Below are 12,790 nucleotides of genomic sequence, written 5' to 3'. Positions count from 1 at the left end.
CGCATCAAGACGAAACTGACTGCGTGAAGAGCTACCGCCAGATAGGCATACAACACCTCATCCACTTCAGGGCTAGACATAATCGGCGGTTTGGATAAATAGTCTTTTAACTGCTGGAACGCCTCAGCACACTCCTCGATCCATTCGAATCCCTGCCACTTATGTAACAGGCGGAAAAAAGGACGACACCTTTCAGCCGACCTGGAGATGAACCGGTTCAACGCAGTAGTCATCCCCGTTAACCTCTGGACTTCCTTTGGATTTCGAGGCGCTTGCAAATCGTTAATGGCCCTAATTTGATCTGGATTCACCTCAATTCCCCTATGGGTCACCATGTACCCCAAGAATTTCCCGGAACCTACACCAAAGGAACACTTCGAAGCATTCAGGCGCAACTTATGCTCTCTTAATATCCCGAAGACGCTAGTGAGGTCCTCCACATGTTCAGTCACTACCTTACTTTTCACCACCATGTCATCAATATAAATTTCAATACTTCTGCCCAGCTGTGGCTCAAACATTTTCGTCATCATGCGTTGGTAGGTAGACCCAGCGTTTTTGAGACCGAAGGGCATCACCTTGTAATGGTAGTTCCCAATCGGGGTCATGAAAGCGGTTTTTTCCTGATCATCAACGGCCAGCGGTATTTGGTGATATCCTTGAAAGGCATCCAAGAAACTCATCCTAGGGTGGCCCACGGTTGCATCCACCAACTGGTCAATCTTGGGCATAGGAAATGGGTCTTTGGGACAGGCCTTATTAAGATCGGTGAAGTCAACGCACACTCGCCACTTCCCTGTTTTCTTCTTTACTACCACCGTATTGGCCAGCCATTAGGGATAAAAGACTTCTTTAATAGCCCCAGCCTGTTTCAGCTTGGCGACTTCACTTCTAACTGCCTCGGCATGCTCTTTTGATGGTCGTCGAGGGATTTGTCTCCTAGGGGGAATGGCAGGGTTCACGTTGAGCCGATGGCAAATGAAACTTGGGTCTACTCCTGGGGCTTCGTATGGGTCCCATGCAAAGACGTCCACATTGGCCCGGAGGAACTCCAGCAAACTCGCTTTCTCTGGCAGAGGCAGCTTTGCCCCCACCCGGAAGAATTTTTCTGGATCATCAGCGACAATCACCTTTTCCAGATCTTCACACTCTACCCCATTGGTTGGTACGTCTAAACCTGATGCTGGGATCTTTAATTGCTATGATTCATTATCGGCTATAGCCGAGGTTTCTGCCTCAGGCCGATGCCGTATAGCCGCTACTTGGCATTGCCGAGCGGCCGCTTGGTTCCCTACTATCTCCAGCACTTGGTCTCCGGACGGGTACTTCACCTTCTGATGCAGGGTGGATGAAACCGCTTTAAGTGTGTGAAGCCAGGGTCTGCCTAGAATAGCCGTATACGGAGAAAAAACATCTACGACAATAAAATCCACCTCCACCACCTCCGTGCCTGACTGTACGGGCAGCCTGATTAGCCCCATGGGAATGACTAACCTTCCCTCAAAACTGACCAGAGGGGAGTTATAGGTTGTCAAGTCCTGCTGCTTCAAACCTAGCCCCTTGTACAAATCCGGATACATCACATCAGCTGCGCTTCCCTGATCAACCATCACCCTTCGGACATCGTACCCACTAATCCTCAGTGTTACCACCAAGGCATCCTCATGGGGTTGTATGGTTCCCTCCAAATCTTCGTCTGAAAAACCCAAAACCAAGGGCACACGCTTCTTGGCTCTCTTCCATGCTTGAGAACGATCCTCGGCCGGGGATCGGGACACCGACAACACTCTAATGGGGCAAGATCCAGTCCTCCCTGGGGCCGCAAAGATGACATTGATTGTACCCCGAGGGAGCCTTGATGAAGCATCCCCACACACCTCGGAACCTGCTTGGCTCGGCCTTCCGCTGGAGTGATGCAAGAGCTGCCTTAATTTTCCTTCCCGGACCAACTGCTCCAAATGGTCCCATAAATTCCTGCAGTTGTCTGTCGTGTGTCCATGGTCCTGATGGTAATGGCAATACAAACTCGGGTTGCGTTTTGTAGGCTCTCCTGCCATCCTGTTAGGCCATTTGAAAAATGGCTCGTCCTTTATCTTCTCCAAAACCTGCTGAACAGGCTCCCGAAATACCGCATTAACGACCTGGGCGTCTGCCCAGGCCAACTGGCCAACAAAGTCCCTCCTTGGTCGGTTGTTATTATAACGATCCGACCTGAAATCCCTCCTCTCCTGAGGGATCATCTTGGCCTTTCCTTTCCCCTGAAGCTGATCCTCCTCTATCCTTTTGTACTTCTCTATTCTGTCCATCAGTTGGCGCACACTGGTAACAGGTTTACCCGTCAAGGATTTCCTCAAGTCGTGATCAGCCGGGAGGCCGGCTTTGAAAGTAGTTATGGCCACAGCATCATTCTTCCCTCCTATTTCGTTAAACATCTCCCAGTACCTATCCGAATAGCTCTTGAGAGTCTCGCCCTCTCGCATAGACAAGGTCAGCAATGACCCCAGCGGCAAAGGAGTCCTGCTGCATGTAATAAAACGAGCACCAAAAGCCTGGGTCAGTGCTTTGAAAGATCCAACAGAGTTGGCCCTTAAGCCATTGAACCACCTCATCACTGTTAGACCCAAACTCGACGGAAAAATCTTGCACATCAGCGCTTCATCCCTGGAATGAATAGCCATCTTCTGGCTGTAATAGCTTACATGTTCCACCGGATCCGAATGGCCATCATACAGAGAGAACGTAGGTTGATTGAACCGCCGAGGATGGGTAGCATCATCTATGCCTCTCGTGAAGGGTGACCTGGAAATTTGACTCAAAACTTTGTTCATGGCATCGTTTCCCAAGCCCCTGCTAGTTGGACTTTTACGCCTACGCCTATGGCGACGCTCCTCCTCATAGGAGAAAGTCTCGCTCCGTGGAGTTCTCGACCTCCGCCTGTAGCTAGTTCCACCCGACTCCCCGGATGATAGTTCAGAGCGAGGTGGGGAACGTTCCCGTCGTGCATGGCGCAACTCTCTCTTCAAATCCGCAATCTCACGTTGCAGATCCCCACCATGCTTCGCGTGGGAAACGTGACTCTTCCCGCGTGTATGGCTCCTCGTGGTATGAGTGGTATGTATGCTCCCCTCCCGGATTAACCTCCGTTCGGGACTCCTTCGAGGACCACCATGCTGAGAGCCCCTTGATTCCGCCTGGTGCAAGTTAACATCATCCTGTTGCAGCCTCGCTGCGGGAGGAGGTAGTTCCACTCCTTCCATCGGAAACGTTATATCAGAGGTTGTACAAGCTAACACAAGCTCTTCCCACAGACGGCGCCAATTGTAAGGACACGATTTTAGTGACGAACCTAAACAGTATTGGGTTCGTACGTAAAAGGCCCAGACAATATGATTTGTAGAGCGTGGGCGTAAAGAACTAGGTTAACTGTGGTATCTACCTCCAAGATTTACCCTCAAGCCCGTTTAAGGTTTTAGAGTTGGTATAACGAACGTCTTTCTTTAGTGACTAGTAAAACTCTCTCCCTTTCCCTTCTTACTTTCTTCTCTCTCGTTCTCTCCGTTTCTTTTTCTTCTCCTTTCTCTTTCCCCCCCCCCTCGTTTCAGGTTCTTCTTTTAGTTTATATACTTCCCTTTGCGCTTCATCCTTGCCGCACACGTGTAGGTTGGGTTCGGAGGATTTCTTTCTGTCCCATCTGGCACCTCCTGGAACTTCCTATGGGCAGCTGTAAGGCTGCCTTCCCACTGTTCAAGTATCACCTCCACATTAATGCGGCCAGAGAGTTGGTTGAGAGGTCATTAATGCGGAGGTAGCTGTAGCTTCAGATATTTGTTTGTCTTATCTCTTTCATTTTTAGTCGGCTACTCTACCCTTTGAGATGACCGAATTCGGAGCTCTAATCGTAATGAGCCCACGTCTTGATCGTCCTCGGAAACGATCGTCCTCGGACGAGTTATGCCGAGGACCAGGGTATCCTCGGACGGGTATACGGTCTCTGATGGGCCACTGGCCCAACAGTCCTGACCCCATTCTGAACCCTAGGGGCCCATTAATCGAACGATCCCCACATTTTTTATTTCAAAAATACAAAAAAAAAAAAAAAAAAAATTGTTTTTTCTTTATATTCCCCAAAACAAGGTTTTAAAAATAGAAAACAAAAACTGTTACCAAACATAACCTAACTTTTTAAACCCTCTTAATATATTGAGATGAAGAATGTTGAGTATTTTTTTTTTTTTTTTTTGAGAAACTGGATATTGAGTAGTAGTTTGACATCTTTTTATATTTTCCATAAAAATGTTATCAAAACTTTCCTAAAATAGTATATTAACAAATACCCTAAGGGCACCCATTAATAGAATAATAGTATGTTAAGTGTGTATATATATATATATATTCCAAGAAACTAAGTTCCAAAATATGGTAAATAGAGGTGTTTCCCCGACTCTATCACCCAGTCAATATTGTTCTGCTTAATCCCAATTTCATGGCCACATATCTTTCTGGCTAAGGAATGATAAATCCAAATTTTGTTTCATCCAAGGAAAAATCATCTTTTTTTCAACAATGTCTGTCATTTGATTCAATAGCATTCCGTTACATATTGATATTTTATAATTGGAGGTTTTGAGATAGCAAGAAATGCTACAAATCCTAAGTTATAAGCTGTTTTTGGTAGGCAAAAAAGTAATTTTAACGACAAACTCATATTGAAACCAAATATAATTTACTATATAGAATTTATTGTGAAAATGTTGTGAAATATAACATTACTCATTGAGATAAGTTAGCGTAGAGGCAAAGAAATCTGGATGTGACATGAAGAGAGAAAATGCCCACCCCCCCCCCCCCCCCCCAAAAAAAAAAGCAACTTCCTAGCAAAACAACTTTAAATTATTGAAGCTTATTGGCTGTTACAAAGGAAAATGAAGTGAAAGAGAGATTATATTTTGTTCCAAGTCTTTCGTGGGGTTTCAGGTCAACAAATCTTTTAACCTGAGTAGGTGCAACTTTACCTCCCCTTCTTCCTGGTAGGCTGGTACCTTCCTAACAAAACGACTAAAAATTATTTGTTTTAAATTCCACTGAATCATGGCTAAAAGTATCAAAGGGGTTAAATCTTAAACACATAAATTGTTATGGAAGTTTGAGCATAAACCAAATTTTCTGTCTCCTGACTATGCTCACAGTGATTTAAACACTATGCAAGGCATTAACAACCTAACTCAACAGGATTTTTTGAGATAATGCACAAGTTGACAATGAGAACAACGAAACACAATAGTTATTTCATTGATAACAAATCCTACAACTACAATGCTTAAGTTCACAACCCCTATTCTTAGTTTATACGAATCATTGACGCACTTACAAACATAGACGTAATAACCTCAATATTCCGGGAATGAGAGAATTGATGTCTCTATTATGAAGAATTTTTGTATTTATACATATATTTTAATAGTTATTAATATCTCTTTGGCTCTTTGCCATTTGCATGTCGCAAAATAATAATGCCTGGCTGTAGAAGTTGGGATATAAGATTTTGAAACGGATATTAGAACTTCTGTCATATCAAAAAAAGATATTAGAACTTCTGAACTTATTGGGATAAAAGTTGGAAGCTGTAAAAGTTATTTTTGTTAGAGATACCAAACATTGCCTCATACTCGCTGATCTGAAAATGCAGATTCAAAATCAATTGTTCAGTCCAAGTGATCAAAACCAAACCTTCGTCGAAAAAGCCAAGGTCCAATCACAATTATTTTAATAGTCTCATACGTACGAAAAGGAATATAGGATACAATTGTCTACGTTTAGGTGTGAACATGGTGACATCTTTCTCAACATTATAATACGATGACTATTGAAGAATAATTGTCTAATTCAAAAGGCAGACAACCAGTTGAAGCAAAAGTCATAAAGTGAAGCAAAAATCATGAAGGGGAAAAAGTGAAGACTCTTCAGTCCATGTCAATTGATAAGGATAAAATTGGAAATATGAACACTCACTGATGTAAAGGCATAGAGCGATGTTCCAAGCAAACCCGTCGGTCTTGTATCCATTGACACATGGCAACAGTAAGGAGTCTACGGCTCCAAGCTGACGGAGTTAACTTGAGGCAAAGATGGAAAGCTGACGCCAATAGGCTGAAGGAGGTATGCAAGATTGAAGTTTCTGACGTGGCTCTACTTGGTCTCCATGCATGCTGTATATGGAAATATCTTGTGCCCCACGCTCAATGCTAATCAAAAGGATTCCTACAAGAAAAAGGTTCCGCAAAATATGTTCATAGAGACTCTTATAAGGAAAAAACTTCTAAACCAAGGAAGAGATGTCAACTCTTTACTACTATAAAAACCCAAGACCCTTATAAACTAAGGTACGCATAATTCACCCTAACTTTGGCACTCTAGAGTTGTGAGAAGTTCTAACTTAACTTTCAGAGGGTATTTGGCCGGCATCACACCAGTGCTCTCTATTGGGTCTTCTCTTTTTGTGTTGTGCAGGTATTGTTTCGAGCACGTGAGGACCGTGTGACTTACTGTTGATTTTTCGGCATCGTCATCAATCAATTTAGGAAAGAAAATTACAAGAGGGAAAGCGCGAGGAAAAGCCAAATGAAAACAAAAGAAGAATAGAGATAAGGCTAGTCATTCTCAAGTGAAAGACACAAAGGAGAAAAACCATATTTATATATATATATATATATATATATTTGGTGAAAACCACATTGTCGTCCTTACATTTTCACGCGATTTCTACTTCGGTCCCTATCTTTTATTTTCATCGCTTTTACTCCCTATTCTGAAAAACGCATCTTGTTTTTGTCTTTGTCGTTACATTAGAAACAGAAAATGCACACGTGGCAAACAGAGTGCACTGTTGGCACACTAAAAGCTGACGTGGCCATTGAAATAATAATAAAAAAATGTTATTTGGCATTAAAAAATGCCACATCAGCATCTGAATTTAAAAAACTAATTTATCAATTTTAACTAAATAAAAAAAAAACTAAAAACATAATTAAAAATCAAAAACCACTTGAATCAAGATCTAAGTGTATCTAGAACAAGAACAACAAAAATACCAGCCCAGATGTTTCTCCAAAGAAAAAAAAAAAAACAACAACAACAACAACAACCCAGATTTAAATACAAGAAAAATGTTTTCCTTTTCAGTCTTTCATCCTCTCTTTTTCATTAAAACCCACACAATCCCATCCTCTTTGTCTCTCTTTTCCTCTCTCCCATGTCCTCTCAAATCCACACCCCAAGCAAACACGAGAAAGAAGAAAGCAGTGAATCTGAGGTTGATTTCGTTTTGGCTGGTCTGAGGTTGATTCTGTTTGGATTTGATAGCTTCGAATTTGAGGTTGCAAGTGGTTTGGTTTGGGCTCTAAGGTTTGGATTTGAGGTTTTTGTTTGGTTTCTCTGAAAATAAGAAAATTTAGGTTTTGAGTTTTGAGTTTTGTGTTTGGGGGCCGAAAATCTGGGTTTGGATTTAGTATTTGGGGGCCAAAAATATGGGTTTGATTTTTGTGTTTGATGCTTTGGTGGTGTGGGGGGTTTGAAATATGGTTTTGAGTTTTGTGTTTCGGCCAATTTGAGGTTGAATTCAAATTTTCTGGGTTTTAAATTTTTTTTTCATCTTCTCTGAATCCATGGCTGAAGACCCATGGCCGAAACCCCATGGTTGAAGATCCATGGCCGAAACCCACCTTGACCGAGATCTAATCTTCTCTCTCTCTAAACCCAGATGATCATCGTGGTTTGATGGTCACCGTGGTTTGATCTGACTAGCTCATGATTGTGTTTTAGTGTATTTTATTGATGAGGATTGGCTTTGAGTTTTGGTTTTTTGTTTTTGATCTGACCCTGTTTTGGGTTTTGTTTGTTTTATTATTATTATTATTTTTTGATTAAGTGTTTTGGGTTTTGTTAGTTGATTGTGTTAGAGTATCTGAGTTTGATCATGATTTTGTATATATTTTTGTTTGTTTGGATGCTAAGAAAATGCAAGAAAAGAGAAGAAAATCTTGAATTTTTTATTTTCTGGGCAACCATGTTCTTGGGGGAAGAACATGAAGAACAATTATTATTTAAATAATTAAATGATAACTAAAATTTTATTTTATTTTAAAATAAAATAAAATATTTTTAATATTTTTTAATTCTGCCATTTGCCACGTGTGCATTTTCCGTCTCTGATGTAATGACAAGAACAAAAACGAGACGTGTTTTTCAGAATAATGAGTAAAAGCGGTGAAAATAAAAAATAGGGACCAAAGTGGGAATCGCGTGAAAATATAGGAACTAAAATATAGTTTTTGCCTATTTTGTTCTAAAAAAGCTTGGTTTACGGTGTTTTGGTTGTTAAAAAAAAATTCCAACAATAATTTTTCGTTTTCCAATAACTCTTTATAATATTTTAATAGCAAGTGAAATTATGAGTTTATATATCCTCTAGCCTAGGCTAAGGAGATGAGGGAATGTATATATTAGTTTTGAAAATCTAAATTTAATTATTTTATTTTATTTTTCACACTATACTATTATTTAAAATTTTGAGTTAAGTGGTATTACAATAATTTATATTCAAGCCTCAATTAGAATCTTCTTAATATAGAATCGTCCAATCGAAGTGGTATTAAAAGCAATAATGGTGTGTGACAAGATAGGAAGGTCATCATGATCACTTCATAGTTGGAGTAGCAATATGGTGCAGGTACTTGGAACACAAAACAAGCGTGCATCCCAAAAATACAACCTCACCTAATAAAAGGTCCAGCAAAGCAATATTGGTTTGGTCTTCAGCAAAAAAAAAAAAAAAAAAAAAAAACAAAGCAATATTGGTCAATTGTGTTAGATCAAAGAAAACCAATGGCGATGCAAAGTTCCATCGGATCAACGAAGACATACAGGGTTCCGTGGAGATAAGCATGTGAGGTAGATCCTTGGTTCTTATGGACAACGTTTAATGAAAGAGAGATTGAAAATTCCACATGGAAAAAGAATTTTTTTAACAAAACTTAAAAATTAATATAACATGGTTTAGCCCAAATCTACAAACTTAAACATTTTGTTTTAAGTAGTATCATAATGATTCTCAAAAAAAAAAAAAAAAAAAGGTAGTATCACAATATATTATATTAAGGTAGCAATTTAATTTTCCTCAAAATGTTATCTTCCCTACAAATATAGTGGATTGTAAACTTATAAGTTAGCATCATAAGATATATAAGATGTGGTTGGTAGGTTTCCTAAAAATAGGCTGAGTTACAACGGTTCGCCATTCATCTCATATTAATTCATGCGTTACTTCAATGGTAATAGGATGAAATATTATGCATAAATTTTAATAGATCCATGCTTCTTATTCACCTTGTCCCATACTGATATCTAGCAGATCATTTCTAGAAGTTAACTTCAGGAGCATATATATACATATTCAGCACACACACACACACACACACACACACACACACACACACACACACACACAAAAAAAAAGAAAAAAAAGAAAAAGAAAAGAAAGGAGCATATATATGCACGTGTAGGCAGCAGTAGGAATTGAGAAATAAGGGCACCAATATCCAATTGGCATTAGAAGCTTTTGTCATTGTGCTAAGAATTATAATTTAAAGCCATTTATATAACTTTCAGCAAAAAAAAAAAAAAAAAAAAAAATCAGCAAAAAAAAAAACCTTTATATAACAAAAATTATCACTACAACACGTATTTTTACACATTTTTTTACTTATATGTATTTTCATAAAAGTTAAATAACGTTATCAAACAAGTTTAAGGGTGAGATTTTTTTTTTTGCTGAATAAGGGTGAGACTATTGGAGCTTCAAGTGTTGAGTGTGTGGGTTCCATCCCACTCTTGATGGAATAGCTCATTTAATGAGCTTGGCTCTAAAGTCCACAAGCCAACCATCTGGCGTGTGGGACACGCCGAAGGAAGAAGAAAAATTGGATGGCTCAAACAAAAAAACAAAAAAATTGGTTAAAGAAATCACAAGGACATTCGACCAATTGAAAAGAAGAATTGAATTCATCCTTTTTGTCTAATATCATGTACAAAAGTCATGGCTTGTGTGCTTGTATTCATTGTGACTTGATGTGAAGCATGTGAAAGGAAGGACATTCGGCGAATTGAAGAGAAGAATTGAATTCATCTCTTTTGTTTAATATCATGTACAAAAGTCATGGCTTGTGTGCTTGCATTTATTGTGAGTTGATGTGAAGCATGTGGAAGGAAGGAAAGAAGGAAAAGATGAAGAAATAAAAGGAGGCTATTCGGCCATTTGGTGCACAAGAAGAAAAGAAGAGTGAAGAGGAGAAGTTCCAGTGAGACTTGAGGACAGTACAGTTTTGAAGAATGGCGTGAGTGAGAGCAAGCAAAAGAGAAGATAAAAATATAGAGGGTGATGGGTATTGTTGTTTAAACACTTTTGAGTGTTTAAACAATATTACACGTATTTTTATACACTTTTTCACCTATACATATTTTCACAAAACAACAACGTTGCTAAAAATCTCTTACCAAACGAGTTAATAAAAAGTAAGAGAAAATTGTGAGAGATACACATGAGGAAGAGAGAAAAAAGAGAGTTTTTTTTGCTCACGTTATATTTTTAAGTGTTGTAATCTCTATTTAATACAGTGAAATTATTCGGAGTTTGTCCCGTAGTTTTTTCTTTTGAGGAAAAATAGTTTCCACGTAAATTTTTGTGTTCTTGTGTAGTTGTATTTCTGATCTGCTTGGTTAAATTTAGCTTATATATAATTTTTTCCCAACATCAAGACCCAGGCAACAATTCTTTTTCAAATAAAGAGCATTACTTTCTCCACTCTACCTCTGCTTAGTGAGGGAGAGTGTTAAAATGATGGTTAAATGATTAAATTTTTATAACATTTGAAATAAGTGATAGTTTTTATCAATGGAGTTAACCGTTAAAGGCAATATGGAATATATATGAGGATGCATGAAGGAACCTGTAATGGAAGAGTGCTGTCATTACATGTAATATCACTAGATGGAAAAAAAAAAAAAAAAAAATAGTGGAAGGAAAATAGGGCCCGTTTGATACATGTGTTTAAATACATGTTTTTAGTTTTTAAACATTACACGTATTTTTACACATTTTTTCATCCACACGTATTTCTAAAAAATATAAACAACATTACTAGAACAACGTTACCAAACGGTTTCTTAATTTCGGAAACTTATTGAGGAGGTACTTCTTATTGCTTGAAGTTGAGGATGCAAACACAAAGTTCTTTCAAGTAGTACAAATAAAAAGCAATGAGGGATCCGATTTCTACTTTATGCAGTGAAATTTAAGATGCCAGCATACATGAAAGTAGTAAAGAAATTAATAATACATGAAGGAAAAGCAACAGGATGATCCAGTCCAATAGTCCACTGAACCTTGGCTGAAGGGATTGAAGGGTTAAATCTCAAACACATTGTTATAGGGCCTAGAACTGCATAGGTTCTGGATATTTGCGCGCAATGATTACTGAGTTAATAACCTCACACACAGCAAGAAGCTCAAAACCTCGAAAATCACAAGGATCAATAACAGTATAGAGAAAAAGCGTGAGCACCATGTGCACTCCTTAGCATTAAAAGACCTCCTGGAGCCACGTACTTAGCAAAATTATGAACATTTTGAACCTTCTCCTCTCCTTGTCTATGCCCACAAAAGCTGCCAAGAAAACAACTTCGTAATCTTCCAAAGCATTTGTAAGTTGTAACATCCATTATGTCATTGGCACGGAAAAGCATTCGTTTTGATAAGTCAGGATTAGATGAAACTAAGTGAATAGCCTTTGAAGTGGAAGGGGACCTGAGCCAACAAAGGCAATTTTTTTGGGGACACTGGTGTAGTGTTGGCTAAGGACGGTGAACTCGAGGCTAAGCTTGAGGTAATTGAAATATTAAGGTAAAATATTGAGATGGTTAAGTGGACTTTCATATGAGCCCAAGATGGTCGAGTACTTAATGGTTCTCCAAAAGGCTTAAGCCTCTTTTCTTGCACTCCTTTTACACAACTTGGTTACATCAATGGGACTTGGGGGCATACATACGAGCTCAAGTTGGGTTAAGAGCATGTTGACAACTTTGCAGGGCTTTAGACTCTCAGGGCTCGAGATTTAGTCATACGACTCACAAACTTTTTGCACCAAAAGCCCAGCCCATTTTGACACTATGAGGTAATAGGGCTTCCAAACAAAGACAACAACACCAAGCCTTTCCAAGGAATGGTCTTGTTAAAACACACCATTCAGGACTAACTTAGAGACAATATATTGCCCTCGAAAGGTTCATTATTTGACAGCATTTGTGGGCCCAATCATACGCACAAAAGATTAACTTCGTTCATGTTCATTATTTAACTGCATTTGTGGCCCAATCATGCGAAGAGAAGATTAATTTCATTCATTCATAATTATTAAAAACATAACATTCAAGTTTAACTTAGAGACAATCTATTGCCCTCAAATGGTCCATTATTTAGTACTCTTGGGTCTCGTCTTTTTAATTGGGTCAAGAGAGATTGTAATACAGTTGCTCACGTCACTGCAAAGCTCTCCATTAATATTGTTCAGTCCTTTTGTTTCAATAAACACAGCCTACCAATTGTCCTCACGGATGCTTGTAAGGTAGACTGCCGTGTTCTTTCTTCTTGATTATATAACATTGATGTATATAAAAAAAAAAAAAAGGTCCATTATTTAAAGGCATATGTGGGCCTAATCATATGCACAGAAGATTAACT

The 12,790-nt window shown here is 39.0% G+C and overlaps 1 pseudogene; it reads right to left on the bottom strand.

Annotated features, from left to right (window-relative positions):
* Window positions 1-11,261: 11,261 nt before the first annotated feature.
* Window positions 11,262-12,400, bottom strand: LOC115980365 (annotated as a pseudogene).
* Window positions 12,401-12,790: the final 390 nt, after the last annotated feature.

The sequence above is a fragment of the Quercus lobata genome, chromosome 3 (assembly GCF_001633185.2).
Source record: "Quercus lobata isolate SW786 chromosome 3, ValleyOak3.0 Primary Assembly, whole genome shotgun sequence".
In the NCBI taxonomy this organism is placed as follows: Eukaryota; Viridiplantae; Streptophyta; class Magnoliopsida; order Fagales; family Fagaceae; genus Quercus; species Quercus lobata.
Note: the sequence above shows the minus strand (reverse complement) of the source record. Positions and strands in the feature narration are given on the sequence as shown.